Source organism: Gallus gallus, chromosome 2 (genome assembly GCF_016699485.2).
Source record: "Gallus gallus isolate bGalGal1 chromosome 2, bGalGal1.mat.broiler.GRCg7b, whole genome shotgun sequence".
Lineage (NCBI taxonomy): Eukaryota > Metazoa > Chordata > Aves > Galliformes > Phasianidae > Gallus > Gallus gallus.
This window is the reverse complement of record NC_052533.1, coordinates 14,758,778-14,779,025: the sequence shown is the minus strand read 5'-3', so window position 1 is coordinate 14,779,025 and position 20,248 is coordinate 14,758,778.

Below are 20,248 nucleotides of genomic sequence, written 5' to 3'. Positions count from 1 at the left end.
CACTGACCAAGGACTGAGTAAGGAAAGACTTATTCATGAGCTGCCCTACCTGGAAGTGCTCCCCAGCGGCAAGACAAGAAGTGAGCAATGGGAAGTAGAGCTGCAAAGGAAGTTATGCCATCTGTTCTAAAAGCAAGACACAAGTGAGGGAGAAGGAAGGGATGGAAAGACATTCACAACAAGCTGATTCATCATGAACACATTTGCACCCAAACAGAGATAATGGCTTGGATTATGCTAAGGTGCTGCCCTTTCAAAGCTGTGTTACACACTGAGAGGAAGAACATACTACACGCTGTGAACTCCGGATGGTTGACTTCATTGCACCAAAGGCCTTGTGTTCCAACTCCATTTCTTGTTTGTGGTTGGCAAATAAATGAGATATATGTTCTGGGGAAAGCAAAAAAAGGAGATGATTTCAGCAGGGTCCACCTAGAATGACCACTCCTGAAGTATCTGGGATGTTGGCTGACTTCTGGATGGATGGGATGCCCACACCAGCCCTGCAAGGTGCCTGGATATGAAATGCAAACTGTTTGCATGACTCCGGCATTTGTGGCAACTGCCCTTGTGTTCCTGAACAAGCAGCAGCCTTTTGCAGTCTCTGTGAGCAGGATGATTTTTCCCAGGGTATTGATGGGCTGCTGCACCCAGGGAGAGGCACTTTGCCTTTGAAGCAGAGGCAAACAACTTCAGAGTTGCTCTTGTGGCGGAGCAGTGTCTGATCCCACTTGAGTCCTAAGGTTCTACTTCCACCCACCACTTATGCCCTTTTATAGTAGGACCTAAATATGCACTTAAGTTCCTAAAATGTGAAGAGGAGTCCAAGAGAGAAGTTTCTCTGTGAGCTTCTACTATCTGCAAGAAGAAATCCCTCTAAAAAATAAAATAAAATAAAATAACATAACATAAAATAAAAGGGTCTGTATAATTCTTGCTGAGACTGCTTCCAGAAGGAAATGAGGCTCACATAGTTGCACGCTGCCAGACTCCCTTTCGTGCAGACCACATGTTTGCAGTTTGCCAGCCAGTCAGCCAGGATGGAGCAGAATAAGGGTCCCAGAGTGGCTCTTCCTTCCTGCTCTGTAAAACCTAGGGGCTGCACAGAGAGGAGAAACCCTGATCAGCATCTCTCCTCCAGGGAAAATACCCCATTGCGTGCCCAGCAATTATTCCCTGTTTAGAAGGCCTGTTGGCAGATCAGCTCATGCTGTCCCAAGATGATTCTTACCCCAGGTGTTTCTCACAGCTCACAGATGTGACCAGATACTCAGAGCTGTTCTACCCTTCACAAAGGCAGTGCAGAGGAAACAGAGCTGGCATTACCTATGGCTGGACCTAAGCTCTTGGAGTCATTCCTTACCTCTTGTGTAGATTATTGCCATGAGAGTGGCTGCTTTGGTAACATCCTTGACTTGTCACTATGAGTGCTCTAGGAGGTAAGCGAAAGGACTTGGCAATGTTGAGTGGGGAAATGTATTTTCATGGATAAGTAAGAGTAGTTGCAATTGTCATTAGGCTTACTGCAGGTACTAAGGAGAGGTTCTTGAGCAGATGGTTGTGGTCTGTGGTGTTTCACACAACATAGAAGGAACATAGACTAAAAATGGTCAGCACATTATTTGGTCATGTCTTTGTTTCTTATTTTAGAAGTATTATGGCAAAAGAAAAAGATGAAAAGCAGTACCTTTCCAGGTATATAATAGCTTTTGAATACCTGATTTTGCATTTTTATTTCAGCAAACAAAATTCCATTAATCAATTTAATCACTTTCGTTTTAAAAAAACTGTAGACAGAAGGGTTGAAATGAATTACCAAGCTGGTCATGCATGATTAAGAATAATCGCACTAGGAAGGAGTCTAAGCTCTGCTTTCAGTCATACTCTTGAATTTGTTGAAATGCATTAAGTTTATCAGGTACTTTTCTTCTTCACACGCAGGAATAGAAGGAACATTTTCCTTGTCTAAATAGACAGAGCTCTACACACAGTGAGTTTTATTAATTGATTAGGGAAAAAAAAAAGTACTAAAACCGGTCTATAACTACTATCTTAAACAAGAAGACCTGAATTATTTATTGAAGGGTAGAAGAAATGTATGCCTGAGAGGAAAATGCTTTGTCTCTAAGGGAAATGCCGTGCCTCTGTTGGCCCCTGAAAGAATTGTTTCCCATTTGTGCCTTGCACCCAACTAAACATGCAGGCTGTGGCACCAACCGCTTCAGTGCCAGATATGAGCAGCAATCACTGATGTGCAGTTTCCACGTAGCCAGAGATGATGCTTTCCAATGGCCGTCTTACCACAAACATCAGGAAAGAGTGCAGGTTGCCTCCAGAAAATGCAGTTGTGTTTATTCTGTGTTATCAGTCATCACTGTGCAGATGTTGCAGTAGATTCTGAGCTCACATGGGATAACAACATCTGAAAGACAATGATGGTGCTAAAGTGAAAGGGAAGCATGTATAAGGCCCAGCTCTCTTAGTAGGGGCTGTTGCTTTCTTTCTGAAATTCACCCAGTAGCCTACCATGAACAGATAGAGTTTTACTCTCCATACTTAGTGTGACTCACCGATACTACTAGCAGTGTACAGTACTGCTCTACAAAAGAAGTTTCATAAACAGTACATTAGTGTCTCAGTGACATTCAGATGAGCTGTGACCTCTTCAAGCCTCTCTGGTATGAAGGCTCATTACGCACACTCCAAAGCTGCAGAACAGAGTATTCCCCTCTTCCATTCTTTTGTTGCGACTCCATTATGTTCTTCTGAATAGCTTCATGCAGTGAAGAGCTCAGCTAAAATGCTTTTCTTCTAACCACCTCCCGAAGACATGACCACAGCTGCAGATGCAGGACAGAAGAAACCTAAGAAACTTTTATCTCATTATTGCTGTAATCTGAATGCTGCCTCTGGATAATAATTATCTCTCTAATATCTTTTTAACTCACATTTTAAGTCTTGCTCTAAGCCTATTTGTAAACTTAAAAGAAGACTTTTGAAAAGGGGAACAAATCTTTGCTTACACTCTAAGGTGCCAACAGGCTGCACAGGAAAATGAGGCACCTGAAGACAAGAGGCCTAGGGCTTTTATTACATACCTTCACATTGCTTTAGGAATCTGTACTTGCTCAAATTTATTCAGATAGTACAAACAAGGACTTTGGAAAAGATCTTGATTCCTAGTGTCATGTTTCTACTCATATTCCTGGGTCTTCACAGTAGCATGTGTGTCCCAGCACCAAAACTAGAAGCACAAGACACTAAGGGCAGAGTTCCAGCCCAATTAGAGCCATTTGGTCAAGCCTTGTTTGACATGGCACTTTTCTTTTTGTTTGTTTCAGCATGGTTGTCCAGAGTCTTATCATGCTGCAAAACATTTCCCTCCTAGAATCCAGCATGAGAATGTCTCATGTTGGAGATGTCACTGTTAGTGCTGTTCATAGCCTATTACATTCATATTGATAACACAGCCCAGGATTAAAGGCATGCTTCACCCTTGGCAAAACTCTATGCATCATCTTAGGACACAGCAAACCTAGTCTCTACCACCACTATAGCCAGAGAAGACTTCATATCTATCTATCTATCTATCTATCTATCTATCTATCTATCTATCTATCTATCTATATTTCCCAGAAAGCAGAACCCTGGGGCTGGTGTTGAAGAGCTGTCCCAACAGCTGGCCAACCCATTTGGAGCGTATGTGTCCCCGTGTCTCCTCTCAGCTCCTGTCAGCAGCTCCAGAGCCCTAAGAGAAAAGTGATGAGGCAAGAACAGGAAAAATGAGGGCTCCTTTTTCAAAATCCAGCTTGGATCTTCAGAGATAACTGTGAAAAAAAAAAAATAACAGCATCTTCCAACTTGTTTACTAACTGAATATTATATAGACACTGTTGTGAAGTGCCAGCTTTTTGACTCAAGTAGTTGCTCTTCACTGAACAAGGAGAATCCTCAGAGGTCCAACCAGAGGACTTGTGCTTTGATAATCTGCTCTGCTGTGCTCCCCCATCTCCCCTTCCCTTTGTAATCACACCATCGGTCACTACAAAGGATCAAAATTGCCACGTTTAAATACTGTTCTCCATGTGAGAAACTAACATATGATCAAAGCTTAACAGCATGAAATGCATTTCTTGTTTTTGCAGTAAACCTTTGTGTCCCTTGTTGTCGATCCAAGTTCATGGAGGTTTATTTTCAAAGCAAATCTCTTGTTTTTGTTCCACCGGAGAACTGTTACAAAGCCAACTATTGTTACTGTAGAATATAACTATATTTTTTTTAGTCTAACTGTTCAAGGCAAATGGCTTTCATCAGGTAAAATGTCATTGTATGTACGCATTATACAGACAAGTCTTGGACACAACAAACAGTTAATGGTTTTTAATTAAATGGAGTGAGACAGAGCACTCAAGTAGTGACCCAAGGATTACTTTTGGAAGAAGTTTCTCTCATGACTAATAGTGCCTACAAATAAGATGGGGTATTACAATAAAATTCTACTGCTGACAAAAATATTAACAGTAAACGATGACAGAGCTTTCATCTGGGAGTAGGAGAACATCTGGAATGTATTAAGACTGTAAAATTTCCCTTTAAGTATGGATTGCTAAAGTTAAAACCAGCCACCCAGAAACTATGGCACTCAGAGTAACTCAATATTTTTTTTCATTAAAAATTACTTAAAGAGATTTACATCTTCCCTTGGTTGACATCGTGATGTTCTGCTTGTCCAGACTGTTAGCCATGAAAATACGTATGTGATGAGAAGGAATGAAGAAAAAAGTTCTCAGATCTGTCCTGTATTCATCTGGGAAAGCAACTCCAGTTCCAGGCATCCTTCTGTAATGCAATCAGTCAGATGCTCTTTGCAACCATCCTGTGCAGATACCCACTGCTTATTAATACCACATGTGAAGCTGATGCATCACGTATCTAGAGATGCAATGTAAGCACCAGATACTGACAGAGATAAACAGGAGAGCTGTGGGGTGTGCTGGGAGATCATTCTAGAAGACAAGAAAGTTTGCCTTAAACAAAAAGGCAGTGTGCTAAAAGAAGGATGAGATTGTAGCAAGGCTCCTATTTCCCATCCTCCTTCTTCCCCGTTGCCAGTTCTCGTGACATCTCTCACTGCAATCCTGTCTTAATTTAGACTGAATTCCTGGAGACAGAAATTATCCTGAAACTTGTATATATTGCATGCAGTACAAGAAGTGCTCATCTCAACTGGATACTCAAATGGTGCTTAGGAGGCAGCTACAGCATAAAAAAGGGAGCTGAATGTCTTTGTGGCTCAGCTCCAGAGGTGCTATTGTTTTTGGCTACAGTAGGAGCTCCCAGAAGGCAAGCCAAGGTCTGTAGAACAAACTAAGGGAGGAGGGCTGGGTGCTGCCCTTCCTGTCTTTGGCAAACTGGACTGAAGCCCTCAAAGCCCCTCTGAACCAGATTCCTTCCACCTCCCAGGAGGCTCCAGGTCATGAAGATCCACTGTTGATGGCCCAGGCTGCCTCCAATAGGAAAGAGATAGAGAGAGGACTCAAGGAATCATCAACCTCTCCTGAGAGGTGAGAAGAGTGCAAATCATCTTCAGAAGTGCCCAGTCTTCTGCACTTGCTATAACAGGAATAGGAATACTAGAGAAGGACTGTTACTAATCAGTTCCAACAACTAGCATTAAGCAAGATACAACCATTCACTGTGTTGAGAAATCAGCCCTGCCAAAGAGCTTTCCTCCCCTACACATCCCACCCTGAGGAGCTTCCTGGCAGTTCCTGGAGGAGACTCAGAGCTATGCATGCAGCAGTCGGCCCCCTGCTGCTGTTGGCACAACAGCGGTAGGTCCTGGTCCCCCTCGGAGCTGTGCACCCTGTGGTGTAAGACATGCACAAATGAAGAACAGAAAGATGGGGGCCAGAATAGTGAGCCAGCTCCTAGGTGGCCTTGGTAAGCGTCTGATGCCTCAGCTGAATATTTATGTATTTATTTCCACTTATGTGTGTTTTGCTCAGAATAGGGCAGTGGACTTGCACATCTCTGCCATCAGTCACAAAGCTGTGGTAACAGCCAGTGTTTAGGAAGAAGAGATAAATCTTGCCTCTCCCTCTCTTCCTACCATCCTCCAGCTCTCTTTCTTCTAACCAGGTATTTGTGTGACTGAAAAACTAAAAGTAGCTGCAGACATAGGATCAACTTTTTCAGAAGTTCTCCGAGGGGCAGGCAGTATATCCACTGAGATCCTTACAGACCCACAGCATGCAGGATCCAAACTCTGATGAGATTGAAGATACTTCTGTGGCATTTAAAAGGGAATTTCAAAATGCCAGCCTGTGGTGTTAAGAAGACAATGTAATGTGGACAGCTGAAGATCTGAACTTCTTGACCTGCCCCACAACTCATTCTATCAAGGAGCTGTTGAAAATTAATAAAATAATAATAATAATAATATAGAAAGGAGAGAAAATCTAATTCTGAAAAAATTCTGCATGGCAAAAACAGGCATATTCTGTCTTGAGCACCAATACTCATCCATTTTTGGGCATGGTAGTAATGGGGTGGCATGTGTTACGCAGGAGGCAAAGTAGGGGTTGGAATAAGCTGCTAATGTCCTCAAATTTTTCCTCCCATCAGTAACTCATTGCTCCTACAGGCAGTGAAGGAAAGCTGCCAATTACAACAGCTAAAACCAACACCCCAAAAAGCATAATATTTAGAGAACGATCTGTGTGGTGGAGCCAGCTGGTGCCAGCTGCCAAGCCTGCAGCCGTGAGAGGCCTGGGGCAGCGGGGGGTCTCCAGGAGAGCGGGCCTTGGTGGCTCGGCCCAGGGCGGCCCTCTGCTATGAGCTGGGCACTGAGCAGAACAGCTGCGCACCCAGGGGCCCAGACTGCCAGCCCCACATTTCATGGAGCTTTTCAAGACCCCTGCCCACTGGACAGGCCTTCTTGCAGGGCGGCAGCTCCTTCTGGTGCTACAGCAGTGACACAGTTCACTGTACCTCAGAAAAACAGGACTTGCTTGTTTCTTTCCCAGTCCAGAGAGTCGTAAAACAGCTTTAACTAACCCCATAGCAAGTCCTTCCTAAGAGGTCTCCTGGATTTTTCTGTATGGCCCATTCTCCCCATTGGCTCCTGGGAGCCATTGCAATTGCCACAGGCCCCTCTTGCAGCTGCTGCTCTGCACATGCTCTGCCTCCCATCTCTGCCAGCATTTTTATCGCCATGCCAGGACAGAGCTGCGGCTCATTGTAACAGTATTTCCTCATAAGGCTGTGCTTAAAAAGTATGGAGCTTCTATTTGTTGGTGCTGGGTGGTGGCATGTGAGGCTGCACAAAAGAAAACAAATGTTTGAGATGTTTGCGAAGGTGCTGTCATGAGACAAAGCAGGGCACTTGGGCCTGACATTAATACATTTCCTTGTGCTTGGATAGAGCAGAGCCTGTTCAGTCTCTGCAACAATCCTCCCCTGGGAAGTTTCCATACCCTCCCTCTCCTCCTGCTCTGCTGGCTTCCAGGGCTGTGCTCCTTGAGGAGACAGCTGGCAGCTCGCCCTCACCTTGCAAAGAGGCTGACTGGCCACTGGCACCTTGCAAAAACAACTCCTTCAGCCCTGTTTGTCATGCAGGTGACACAGCTGGGAATGCCCAAAATGGCAGGGGGACCAGGAGGCAGAGGAAGGGGTGATGAATCGGCTCCTGCATCTAATTCAGCTTGCTTGCTCCTTACCCAGCCTGGTTTGGAAGCAGAGCTTAAAATCTGTTTGTTTAGGAGGTTTGTTATAGTTTTGGAAGCTGACACTGGAGTTACACAGAGCAGCAGGGCAGAGGGTAAAACAATATTTTATTCTGAAGTTAAAGCACTTTCACAAGGGTAAAATAAGTAGGTTGTGCTGGCTGGGGCTCATTGAAGTACGGTGTCCTGGGCTGCAGGAGCTGAGACCTTCCCTACTCCTGCTCTAAATGTGGGCACACTGCATCCAGGGGTGATGGAATCCCTGGGGTTCTCCTCAGCTTATCATTTGGGATCCCTTGTGATTGCTTCTGGAAAGAAAGGGATTAATTTAATGGCCAGCCAAAGCTGGGCAATATGTCTGTATTAAAGCCCCCAGAATACAAAACTTTCTTTCTTGACCTAAGAAATTTACAACTATCCATCAGCGATCCCTGGAAAGATGATGCCTTCTGGCACCTTCAGGTGGCTGATCAACCAATTGAATGTGGTGAAATACTGGTATGTGTGGGTATGAGATCAGTAACAGAGCAGTACCCAGGTATTTAGGCACAGACCTCTTTCGAAGCTGGAAATGTTTGCTAGCTTTGTGACCAACTGTGCTCTTCTTCCTTGAAATAAGAAAAACTCCCCCACAGTTTTAGTTTGGGTGTTGAAGTTTCTCATTTAGCCTTCTTGTGTTTCCCTTCTGAAACTTCCATACTAATTCCCCATGGAAATAAGATGTGCAAAGGAAATCTATTTGGAGGAAATTCATGGGCAATTGAGGTCCCGGGAGGTGCAGGGACTTGCCCTAAGCCCCGCAGGAAGCTAGCTGCACACTGTAGAACCACAGGGTCTTTAAAGCCCCACTCCTTTGTCTTAGTTGCAGTATTCTCGCAAATATTTGGGAGTCACATTTCAAAGTTCAAGCTGGGTTAATCACAAAGAATGCAGCTCTTCCTGCTCCACATGAGGAGTGTAAGGTAACAGAGGCTGTGGTGCCCTCCAAATACCCCATGCATCTGCACGGGTTTCGAGTAACATCTGATCTCTAAACTCCACATCACACACAGAGATTAATGTTTACCTGTCTGCTATCCTGGCTCCCAGTGAATTCCACTTTATCGACTTAGCGCCGGCTCACTGGTTGTGTATTAATCTTGCCTTTGTGTACACACAGCAGTCTTATTCTGATTATATACTTCCCCTAATTCTATTAAACACTGTTATTATCACAGCACACTAAGGACTTGGCTCCATGCTAATGTGGGCTGCTGTTAACAGTCTACAGGCTCTGTGTGATAATTAGGAGAGCTGGATCTAGCTCCACTAGTGCTTCCCTGTGTGGGAAGTGATTTGGTCACCAGACCCGGTCATGTCCTGAAAGGAAGGAGGGAATGCCCTATCACTGGAGGTGCTCAAAGCCAGGCTGGATGTGGCCCTGTGCAGCCTGATCTGGTGGGTGACAGCCCTGCCCACCGCAGGGGGCTGGAGTTCAATGATCAGTTTCAGGGCCCTTCATAGAGTCCCTTTCTGTGATTCTGTGATTCTCTGAATGGGCTCAGGAGGCTGCGGGCAGTCAGGGCAGGGCATGGCGGAGGGGTTTTGTCTGTGCTGCAGGGCTACCACTTGGCTCCAAGTAGATGACACTTTTGGGAAAGCCCCTCCAAAGTTGAGTCCACACCACATGGGATGCTGCTGGTGGAGCAGGGATGCTTTGGGCAGCGGAAGCTACCTCCACATGCACATCCTCCAAAGGTTTGTTTTTTTGAGAGGTGACCAGCCTGCAAGGAGAAATAAGAACCTTTTATATAAAGTGGGGGGATTCACATAGCAGCTGTAAAAACGAGAACCTCCAACAACACAACAAACAGAAAATTAGATTTCCCCTCATTGTGTCGAGGAAGCCAAGCTTCCAGCCAGCTGTGGAGGAAATAAGGAGTTTATATTGTTTGCAGTGTCAGTGAGGACCCATGCACAAATTTCCTGTCTGGCTCCCTCGGCAGAATAGCAAAACTCTGGCAAAGAATATACTTTCATTACATTTCATTTTCCTGTTGCTGTGGGAAGAAGAGGCTCCCTGAGCAGAGTGGTTGCAGAAGCAGTGGCTGAGAGGATGTGCCATAGGATACTGAGCATGCAGGAGGCAAAGATGCAAAGCCCCTGTGGTGCTGGGACAGCTCTGACATCTGCAGCTCCAGACCCAACCGAGGCCACATTTTGCAGGTCTGTGTCGATTGCTTTGGTCAGATAAGCATGTAATTGATTCACAGACCCACAGTTTTTCCCAAAATGTGTGTTGCCATGCAGAAAATGATTGCCCTTCAATGTTTGCTTTAAACTTCAAAGTACTGACATGCAAACTTAAATGATTAAAAGAAAAATGCTTTATTCTGTCTTGGTGTTTACCTATCCAGTTTCTCTAAGCAGTAAGCACAACCTGCATGGGTCAGAGCTTTTTCGGCATCTTCCTGCACCCCTGTGGGATCCAACCAAGCTGTGGGGCACCACCAGGCCATGGTGACTGCTGGCATCTACAGTGCTTTCCCAGGTGTTTCCATCCTGTGGCTGACAGCACTGAGCAGGGAGAAAACAGGCAGGCACCATCAGCAGGTTGCAGTCAGGTACAGTTACAGTGAAGCAGTCACCTGATAGACCTCTGTAAACTGCGCAGCACAATGTAGGCTCCCCACAACACCTTGATGAATGGCTACAGTAGAGGAAGACTACATGCCCAGGACCCCAGCATCATGAGCACATCATAAACTCCATCAATTGAAAGAAAAGAATGAGGAACCCCTGAACCTACTGTAAAAGTTCTGTAATTACGGCCTTCCAATATTTAAAGGGAGATTATAAACAGGAGGGTAATCAACTTTTTACACAGGTGGATAGTGATAGGACAAGGGGAACGGTTTTAAATGACAAGAGGGTTTAGATGCCAGGGGGAAGTTTTTCACAGAAGTGGTGGTGAGACGCTGGCACTGCTGCCCAGAGATGTTTTGGGTGCCCCATCTCTGGAGGCACTCAAGGCTGGGTTGGATGGGGCCCTGGGCAACCTGAGCTGCTGGGTGGCACTGCCCAAAGTAGAGAGTTGGAGCTCAATGATCTTTGAGATCCCTTCCAACCCAAACTCTTCAATGAATCTATGAACATCACCTGACTCAGTTACTCTCGTTTCTGTAGCAGACTTTCTCCCTGTTGAAGAGGTGTCATATTTTCAAGAGTCTCTCTGTCATTCACCATGTGTTGTGCAGAGGTGGTGCGTGATGGCCGAAGGGAGCAGGGACAGAGGGACCAGGCTGAGGAAGATGCTCCAGGAGAGAGGGCAGTCATTAAAGTCCAGTTATTAGGAAAGGGACAGGGATTTGCTTCAGGAAAGGCTGTGAGGTTTGTTGACGCCAGGGTCTCCCAAGCCTATTAATTTCTGCTGCAGAAATTGTTTACCTTCCCGGGAGATGAAAAACAGAGTGAGACTTTGCAGCACTCAAATTCCCTGCATTTTTTTAAGATTTTGATTAATCATGAGGCATTTTGGCAGCCTCCTCTGATACTCTGTAACCCCTGTTTAATCAGTCACCGCTTAAGTGCTAACTCTGTCTAGTTGAAGCAGCATGGCTTGAGTGGCATGGTGGGCCTCAAGGCGTGGCAAGGCTGGCATCTGGCTCTGCTCAGGGCCTGTGCTGATATCCCTTGGTTTCTATGAGAGGAGACCTCATGACGAAAGTCCTTACATGGTTGTAGAATGCGGAATAACTTTAGTCTGTATGCTGCAGTGTCACTGCTTGCTTTTAGGGCTCAAGGGATAAAAAGATCCAGACTTCATGGATCTGGAGGCCATCACCCCTCCTGTTAAAACTGGAGAATTAGGCCATCAGTACTGCAACTGTCAGAAGCTGTGGAAATGTTGCCAGACAGGTTATAAAAGTGGGGAGTCGCAGTCTCCCTCAGTTTGAATGTCTCTGTGATGCCAGATGAAGAGATGGAAGGAGACTCCTGAGCTTCAGCATATGCTGGCTGTGCCTCCATTAGCACCTCAGTGCTAATGAGGCTTTTGAAGAAAACATCCCCACATGCAATGCTTTGACTGGGATCACAGAGGAGCTTTAGAGGTTGTGGACTGGGTTCTTTCCAGCAGAACGTGGATATACTCCAGTCATGTACCTATCAGAGCAGGGGCATTTTTCCCATGGGACCACATCCAGATGGTACAAAGCAAGAACTCAAACACTTTGTGGGTCAACATGGCCCTCAGTACAGTGCATCCACATTACAGTTTTCCTCCTGTTTAAACACATGGAGTTCTTTCTTGTCTATCTTTTAAGTGGGGAGAGGAGTTTCCTCTTGAAATAGAGGTGTTTTACAGTAAGGCAGGAATTTTTTTTTTATAGGCTCTGCTTTCCTCAGTTTTCAACATCCTATCATGTTCAGACCCCAATTTCTTTAAAAAGAAGTACTAGCCTTCTTAATATCTAGTTAGCTATTCAAAGCTTTACCCCAGATATCATAAAATAACATTAATTTATTTTGCCAGCCTGTACGTGCTCTAAGTCTTTTGGTTTATTTCCATAATTCCTACTATTAACGCTGTCTTAAAAATGAGTTTGCCAGAGCAAGGTTGTGCAAGAGCAATTCCCTGCCACTCCTGACTTCGGCTAGTGTCACTGAGTTGGGTGTCTGGGAATTCTCCTGCAAGTTGTGTGTGCAGGAGAAGTCTTCTTCTTTCATACTTCTCTGTTTCATGCAATAGCCAGTTTGTATTTGCATGCTAACAGTCAGCAGATTTTAAGTGTGCTACTATCATCACTTTTTTCTGCCAGTGATGAAATAATTTGCTTTTCATTCATTGTTGTAACTGAATGACATGAGAATAGGAATGACACAGTCGATGAATGAGCAGATGACAGTTGCAAAATTCAGGTTTAACAGCATTTATCTGGTCATAAAAGAGGCTTGTTCAGATAACCACACACTTGGTTAACTGTCATGCAGACAATTTGCAGTGGGTGTGCTGGGAGCCCTTTTGCCTACAGCTGCTGTGTAAACAAACAAGTAAAGGATTTTTTTTTTTTTTTAATATTTCCTTCATGAATGTACTTATGATTCAGAAAAAATAGGAGAACATTCACTCTAACTGGCACCAAACTATTATCCAAGGGAATATTCACACCCTGTGAATTCACACACCAAGGGAATATTCCACTCGCTGGAATATTCCACATGTTCCATTGGAATCCAAATACTCCATGGAATATCCCAATATTCTAGAGACTCTGTCAGAAGCAGGATAAGCACATGTATTGAAGATGCTGTAGGAACGATCACTCAGCCACCCACATCAAGCGTGGAGCTGGTCCAGGCAGATGTGTAGCGTGACTTTCGTTGCAAAGAGTTGTGCAGCTGGCACTGATATTTCCTGAAAAATCTCAGGCTACTTGGAAAGATTGTCCACACTTGAATTCAACAACTGCAATGAAACAACAATGAAAGATTCCCCTTTTGTTTTTACTGCTGTCTTTGTAACATTCTATAATTTCTAACAAACACTGCAAATCACATATCAGATTTCCTGTGTCCATCTCCACACTAGACAAACATCAGACCTGCGCTCAGCCTGTGCTGTTTAAAACTCCGGGGACACAGTGGAAGCAGTCTAAAGAGTTATTTGTACATATGTAAAGTTAGGTATTTTGATGCTGCCATCTTAATTCCACTGCTGGTATATGGTACAATAATTACACTGCTGCAAGGAGAGAGAAATTCAAACTAGGGAGAACAAGAAGTGAGAAATACACTGTTCTGCATCTCCTGAAGTATGCAGAATACAGTATGCAAAATAGTGTCCTCTGTTGACGATACTTTTAATGTTGCATACTTTCTATCTAAAGTAGTGGCATGATATGAGGAAAGAGTGATGACCCTCAAGCCTTCAAAGACTGGAAACTTCAACGATAACAACCCATTGAAAAGCTGGTACTTCCCTAAAACTTACCTTGAAACAGCTGTAGCTCTTCAGTCTTCAGTTCCCATTTGTAACTTCAAAGGAACGTCTCTGATCCTGGTTAACATATCCAACAATGAACTGGAAGAAAGAGGGATTTTTTTTAATCCTTTTTAGAACCTCAGAAAGATTTGGGATTTTTCATTGTGTGTATGAAGGGAAGTTCACAGTAGAGCAGACCCATAATTTCTAGATACAATTGCTTTAGTGAAAAACTGAATGTGGTGTCAGTTCACTTGTTCATATAGATGAGCAAGTGTGTTGCTATGCCTGGTGTTCTCATACAGATTAGCTGTTTGTGTACATGCTGTCACCCCAACAGTTGTGTGGCTGCAAGCATAGGTAGGTTATGCCACAGTGAAAGAGCAAGAATTCCAACACCAAAGTCTGGACCTCAGCTTGTGGATAGTAACTGCAGAATTCCACCTAGAAAACTGGAAAGAAGAAATTACCATTTACAGTGGATAAAATATGTCGCCCACATCAAACAGGCAGCAATGTAAAGATTTAAATGCATCTAATAGACTATAACTATATGGAAAAATCAATTATATGTTCTGCAGAACTGAAATGGAGACCTGGTTGGAAGTCTTCCAATGGAAAGATTCTTCTTGCAAAATGCTGACTGCAGCTCGCTGTCCTGAGGATATTTTGGCCCTCCAATTAAAAAAAAAATCAACGGAAGGAAAGAAATTGGAAATATAATTTTAATAACATTGAACACTTTTCTTTTGGGATATAATCTTCTATTTCTTTGTATTACAAACAACAGCCTCTTTCCAAAAGCTTATTTCAATCAATGTCTTCATTCTTGTTTACACAGGATGTTTTAACCATCTTGTGTTTTTTCACAATTAGGATGAATTCAAAGCTGTCAAATGCAGTCTGCGATGAAAAATCAACTCCAGGATTAGCTGTTACTTTTCTCCACTGAAATAACCGTCACTTATTGGCTTGTCCTTTTATTTATATGAGAAAATAGTTCAGCCTTTGAAAGCGAAGGACATTTGTTGACTGGGACAATCTTCTCACACCTTAGAATATGTCTCTACAAGAATGCAAGTACATTTTACTTTTTGATACGTACCATGTTCCTACAAATAGTTATATGGTAAACATGTGTTTAAGTATCTCGGATTTATTAAACTTTTCCAGAAGGTTTGAAGAGCTCATTATATTATTTATTGAATTTGTATTTGATTTTTTTATTTGTTCATCTCCAAGGCTCAGGCTGAAGATTTCCCCAGTCTATATGGAATCTCCGATAAAGACAAGTGAAAGATTTACAATTTTTAACTTGTGTCTGGATTTTTGTTGTTGTTGTTGTTGTTCTTTATGAAAATAATAATAACAAAGTATGCCCCTGGGACCTACGCCGAGCTTCTCATCAAGGACTGCGTATCTGAGGATAAATGAATGGAGAAAACTACTCTTGACAGATTCCATGGGAGAGAAGAAAGAAAAGAAGTGAGGGAGAACTGGCATTTCCTCAAAGAAGTGATAGTTTGAGCATGTGAACAGATGTGTCAGTTAGGAGAAGATGGGAGGGTGAAGAATAACTTGGCTAAAAGAGTGGCGCTAAAGGGAAACAGAAAGAAAGTGAAAACCTTGTTGTGTGAAGGAAGCATGAAGACTGAAAGAGAGAGGGAAACCTGGAGCTGGACAGGAACATCTCAGAAAGGTGCATGACATTTGTGCCTTTGTGAGTGCTGGTGGTTTACAGCATTCAGGAGAGCAAGTTCACATGGAGTGGCAGGATCTTTCTTAGGCAAGCTGATATGGCTGACAGAATGCATGACCTGTTGGATGTGGAGGTCCTTCCCAAGGAGACAGCACAGTAGATAATGGCATGCATCCGGTAGAAGCTGCCAGGAGACATCTTGAAGAAGTTGTTCGACAGATACTGTCACACAAAAAAGGCCAAAGGAAGCCTGGGTTCACAGCTCAACGGGGATGCAGCTCTTGGGAACACAATTAAATTTCTCATACATTTTTGTGTTAGTCTTTGCAGCAACCAGATGTCAAGCACGACCTACGGTAGGAGAAGAGGACTTCTCTCAGAGCAGGTTGGACAAATATCCATAGGGAATGGAAAAAAAGTGGTGAAGTGGAAAAGGATGGGGGATTGTTGGGGTCCCTTCCCATCTATTTTTCTATGATCCTGAGACTTTTTATGTCTATAAATGATTATTATTACCCGCTGTTCCATTCTGTCCATGTCCTGCCCTGAATCCCACACTACTTTCCCTTGTCTGATTGATATGCAATTTTCCACGGTGCCTGTTGAATTTTATCATGTTTCTTAGTCCTCAGTGGCACGGAGATCTGACAGCCTATTTTGCAAGGGAAGTTTCTCTATTCTTTAAAGTTATTACATTCAGTAAAACAAGGCATGGAGATGGAATTGTTATTATCCCCGCTTTGCAGACTAGAGACTGAGAGACAGAGAAGCCAGACTCCATAGAAACCATAGCAAAGCTGATAAATGAACTCAGATGTCCCAGATCCCCAAAGAGCATCTTATGTATGCAGCTACCCTATTAATCCTGAGGGCAGAATGGGGTGTCAGCTACCACTGAGGGGCCTCAACTGAGCAACTGCCATTTGCTCTTTTTCTCAAGGTGAGTGGGTACAGAAGCAATCGGGTTGAGTCTAAATTGTGTAAGCCCAGAAAATACACCGGGGGCTTGAACAGCCTAACAAAGCCAAAGTTTGGATCTCGACTTCACAAGCTAATGAGCCCTCCAAATCTCCCCTCAGGTTGTCTGGAGCCATTCCCCAGCCACAGATTTACCTCTCTCTATACACTCTTCTATTTAATATTCTACCCGCAACTTGGCTTGAGGCTACTTGAAGATATTGTTTGGATTTTTTTTCCTGTCTGTTAATTATACCTCCATTGGCAAACTGCCATTTGTGACGTAAAGCTGCATGTGACGTGTCCCTAAGCCAAATCACATATGATCTTAGCCTGGAAAGCTAGCAGCCAGCAGCCAAACACAGCAAAAGCTGGGCTCTGAAGGTATCCCTAGAGAATATGTCAGCTGCAGCCAAGACGCAATGCAAAGATACCAGAGCAGCAGACCCTGAAGTGCTGGTTCAGTTTGTATGGCAAACCTTTAGGCAGGTAAAACTCTCATTGGTTTTAGGAAGGTGAAGAATTTGGGGCTTGGATTTTCAGTGCTTAGAGGTAGATGACTGTGAATCCAGAAGACCCTCCGAGGAAAGCCCCTCAGCTGTACACATCCAGAGATGCTTTTGACAGGCACACGTCCTCCCCTGGGCTCCAGAAGGTGGACGCCCCTGTCCAGTGGGTGGTAACAACAATCCAGCACTGCCAAAAGCCACCTAATGCGGTGCAGGGACTTCAACTCTGAGCTAGTCAAGGGGGAAGAGGCAGGCCACCTCTAAGGATTCCCTCTGAACTCATGCTTTTTCCTGAGAAACCACCAGAGTTGGTCACCGAGGCCTATCCCATGGCAGGGAGACACACAGCCACGTCTCTCCTCCCAGCTCACAACGAGCTTCCAAACCCACAGGGATTCTTCGAACCTGTCTCTTGCAGCCCACACCAGGAGGGACAGTTTGAAGCCCGGCAGTTATGACTCTTAATGAATGCAATAAGAAACAGGAGTGAAATAAAAAGTAACCAAAATCAATAGAAAATTTCATTTTGCAGAATCAGAGGTGAACATTTTTATGTTTTTTCACAATTTGTGGAAGATTTTGGAAGTGTTTCAACGTTGTGATGGTTCAGCTTTGAGCTGCTTTGCTGCCAAATGTAACAAACTAAGCTGCAGCCACAGGGTAGCACTTTTCCCTACTTTTTCACTTTTCCCTTTGTTACCCAGAGTTTTCAAGACATCATAAAAACGAGGAAGTTCTGAAAATGTAGAGAGCAGCAGAAGGAAAATGAAAAGAAATGTGAAGATTGGGGAGAAGAACAGGCGTTACCCATTTTCATTTAAAAAATAAAGATGAAACGGTTCTGATTTGGCCAATGGGCCTTTTCTCAGAAATTTGAATGGACTGAATGAGAAACAGAGCCCCCCCCGGCTGAGTCTGTGCAGCCACACACAACCACAGGCTCGTCCCTCCGACTCCATGGGCGGATCTGCCGTTCTGAGGCAGAAAATGGTTTTGTGGCACAGTGCTGCTGCCTTAATTACAAATGTTCTTCATGCCAAACTTGGAGGAAGCCTGAGTGTGAGATCAGGCCCGTGAAACCCCTTGTATAAACATTTCAGAGTCAGTGCAATCCATTTCCTACTTAGCACAAAGCAAACCTCTCTTTCCCATGAAATTCAGAACACAGAAAGAAAAACTGGCTAGAATGAGTCCCTTGGTAGAAAGGCTGCTTTCTGCAGCGATGCAAAATAAGGTGTTTTACAAGCAAAACTGTAAAGTCATATAAAACAACGCTTCAGCCACAGCAGCGGGATGGGAGGTGCACTGGCTTTTTGCTCGTGCAGTGACAGAGCAACACAGAGGGCACCTCCCTGCAGGGAAAACCGCCGTCCCTGTGTCACTGTTGCTTGATGCAACGGGACAGAAGATGAACGGGACAGAGTCCACCATGATCTGGCAAACAGCGAGGGGAGGAGAAGAGAAGACACTTGACAAAGGGGTCAGCGTATCTGAGCATTTGCCTCAGAGCAAATGAATTTGGAGCAGCAGTGTTGCTGGGAAATAATGTATGAGAATTTACAGGGCAACATCTGTTTCAGTGTCAGAGTTCATTAGTGAGGGAAAGGGGAACACAGGTACACCAGAGGGGTTTGGAAAATCTGAGATTACAAGAAATGTGTCATTCAACATCCATTATATTCTGTTTCTTGCAACTTTGCTCAACAGATCAAAAGAATTTGAGTCCAGCTAAAGAGTATATGTGAGGCTTAGAAGTATTATGGTACTCATTATCCTTCACACAATCCTCTTTAATGATTTGTTCTGTGGCCATATACGGGATCACAAATGCAATAAAAGTGAGAAATGTTGAGTTAAAGCAACTGTCTGGTGTGGTGATATCATCTATACAATAAACAAATGTCAATGCAGAGCTATAAATAGTTTTTTATTGTAAGCTTGAATTGATCTGATACCAGATGTATACACACTTCATGAAAATTCCTTAGCTTTGAAAGAGGACAATAACCTGTGATATAAAATTGGATATACTTGTATGTGTTTTTCTTACGGATAATACACATTACAGGCAAGAGGGGCCAGGGTCCTGGCTATCCTGTCAATGACACCTGCACACCTGTGCCAAGTATGACACATTCCTATGAGCAGTGAGGCTGAATCACTCTAGGCTGGTAAAGATCTCCCCAATAGCACGCAGATCCTTCGAGGCATAGAAAAACCTTGTAAAAAAAACCCATTTCATTTACTGTATGGGAGAGGTCTTTTCTGGCTGACACGGGAAGCACCCAGTTCATGGTGTTAACTCTCTGCCGGTGCACCTGAGCTTTTCCTCCATATAAAGCACATGATTGTGGAACATCATAGTACATAAACAGTAATCCATGATGAAATGGCAGTCTTGGGTGGCTAAATCTGTTCTTTTGTTCGAGGCCGCTTTTTAATTCTGTTTCTATGAGATATTTCTGTCCAACAGAAGCTTTTACATTATAACAATTGCATTTAAAAAAAGAAAATCTCATTCCATCGGTCTCACAGTGTCTTGGGGCTGGCTCAAGCCTATGAGAATCTTTCCATTGACGTCACTAAGCTTTTACTCAGGCTTTTAATCTGCAATCAATCAACCCTTAATATTATTCTGCGCAGAGCTCTATGCCTTCTTTTGGTGATAGAAAAAAATGAGACCGAACGCTTGTCCCAGCCACCCATGCTGGTAGAATTGCCTGGGTCACGATTGTATTTGCAGCGTGCCTCAGTTGGGAGCTGCCCTGAAATGCACTACTGTTTTGCCATTTCTCCCTTGCGTACATTCCTCCAGCTCCGTGGTTTGGCTCTGGAGGATGTCCCTGAGGACCTGGGCTGGGCAGCACAGCAGAACCAGCAGCCTGAGCCCTGGGCTGGCTCCAGGGCATCTCCCAGGGCCTGGGGTGCTGAATCCTCGCAACAGCGTGGGGCATTTACCAGTGATGCTTAGATACTACACGATATTGTAAGGAAAACATATATCTAATCCCAAACCTTCCGTGGCCTCTACCAGCATTGCATCAGGTTCATTGCCTCAGGACTGCGGTGTGGCCGTGTCTGGGGTGAAATGAATTTCCTCATTTAGCAGCAGAGAAGAACAGGCATAAAAAGAAAGAGCCAAAAAACAGGTGATGGATACCAAGAGATTCCCTGTGCTGCCCAGGTCCAAAGGTGGAACAGAAGTCTTCAGCCCCAGCGTTGCAGGGAGCAGTGCTGCAGGCTCTCAGTAGCAAACACTGTTTCTCTCTGTCTTGTAAGGAGTCTCACTGTATTAGTAGCTTCTTTACAATGCTAAAGATTACATACTTGTAACACAAGCCTTAATTTATGGTGAAACTATAAATTAAATCATTCTCATCATTCATCGTTTCTA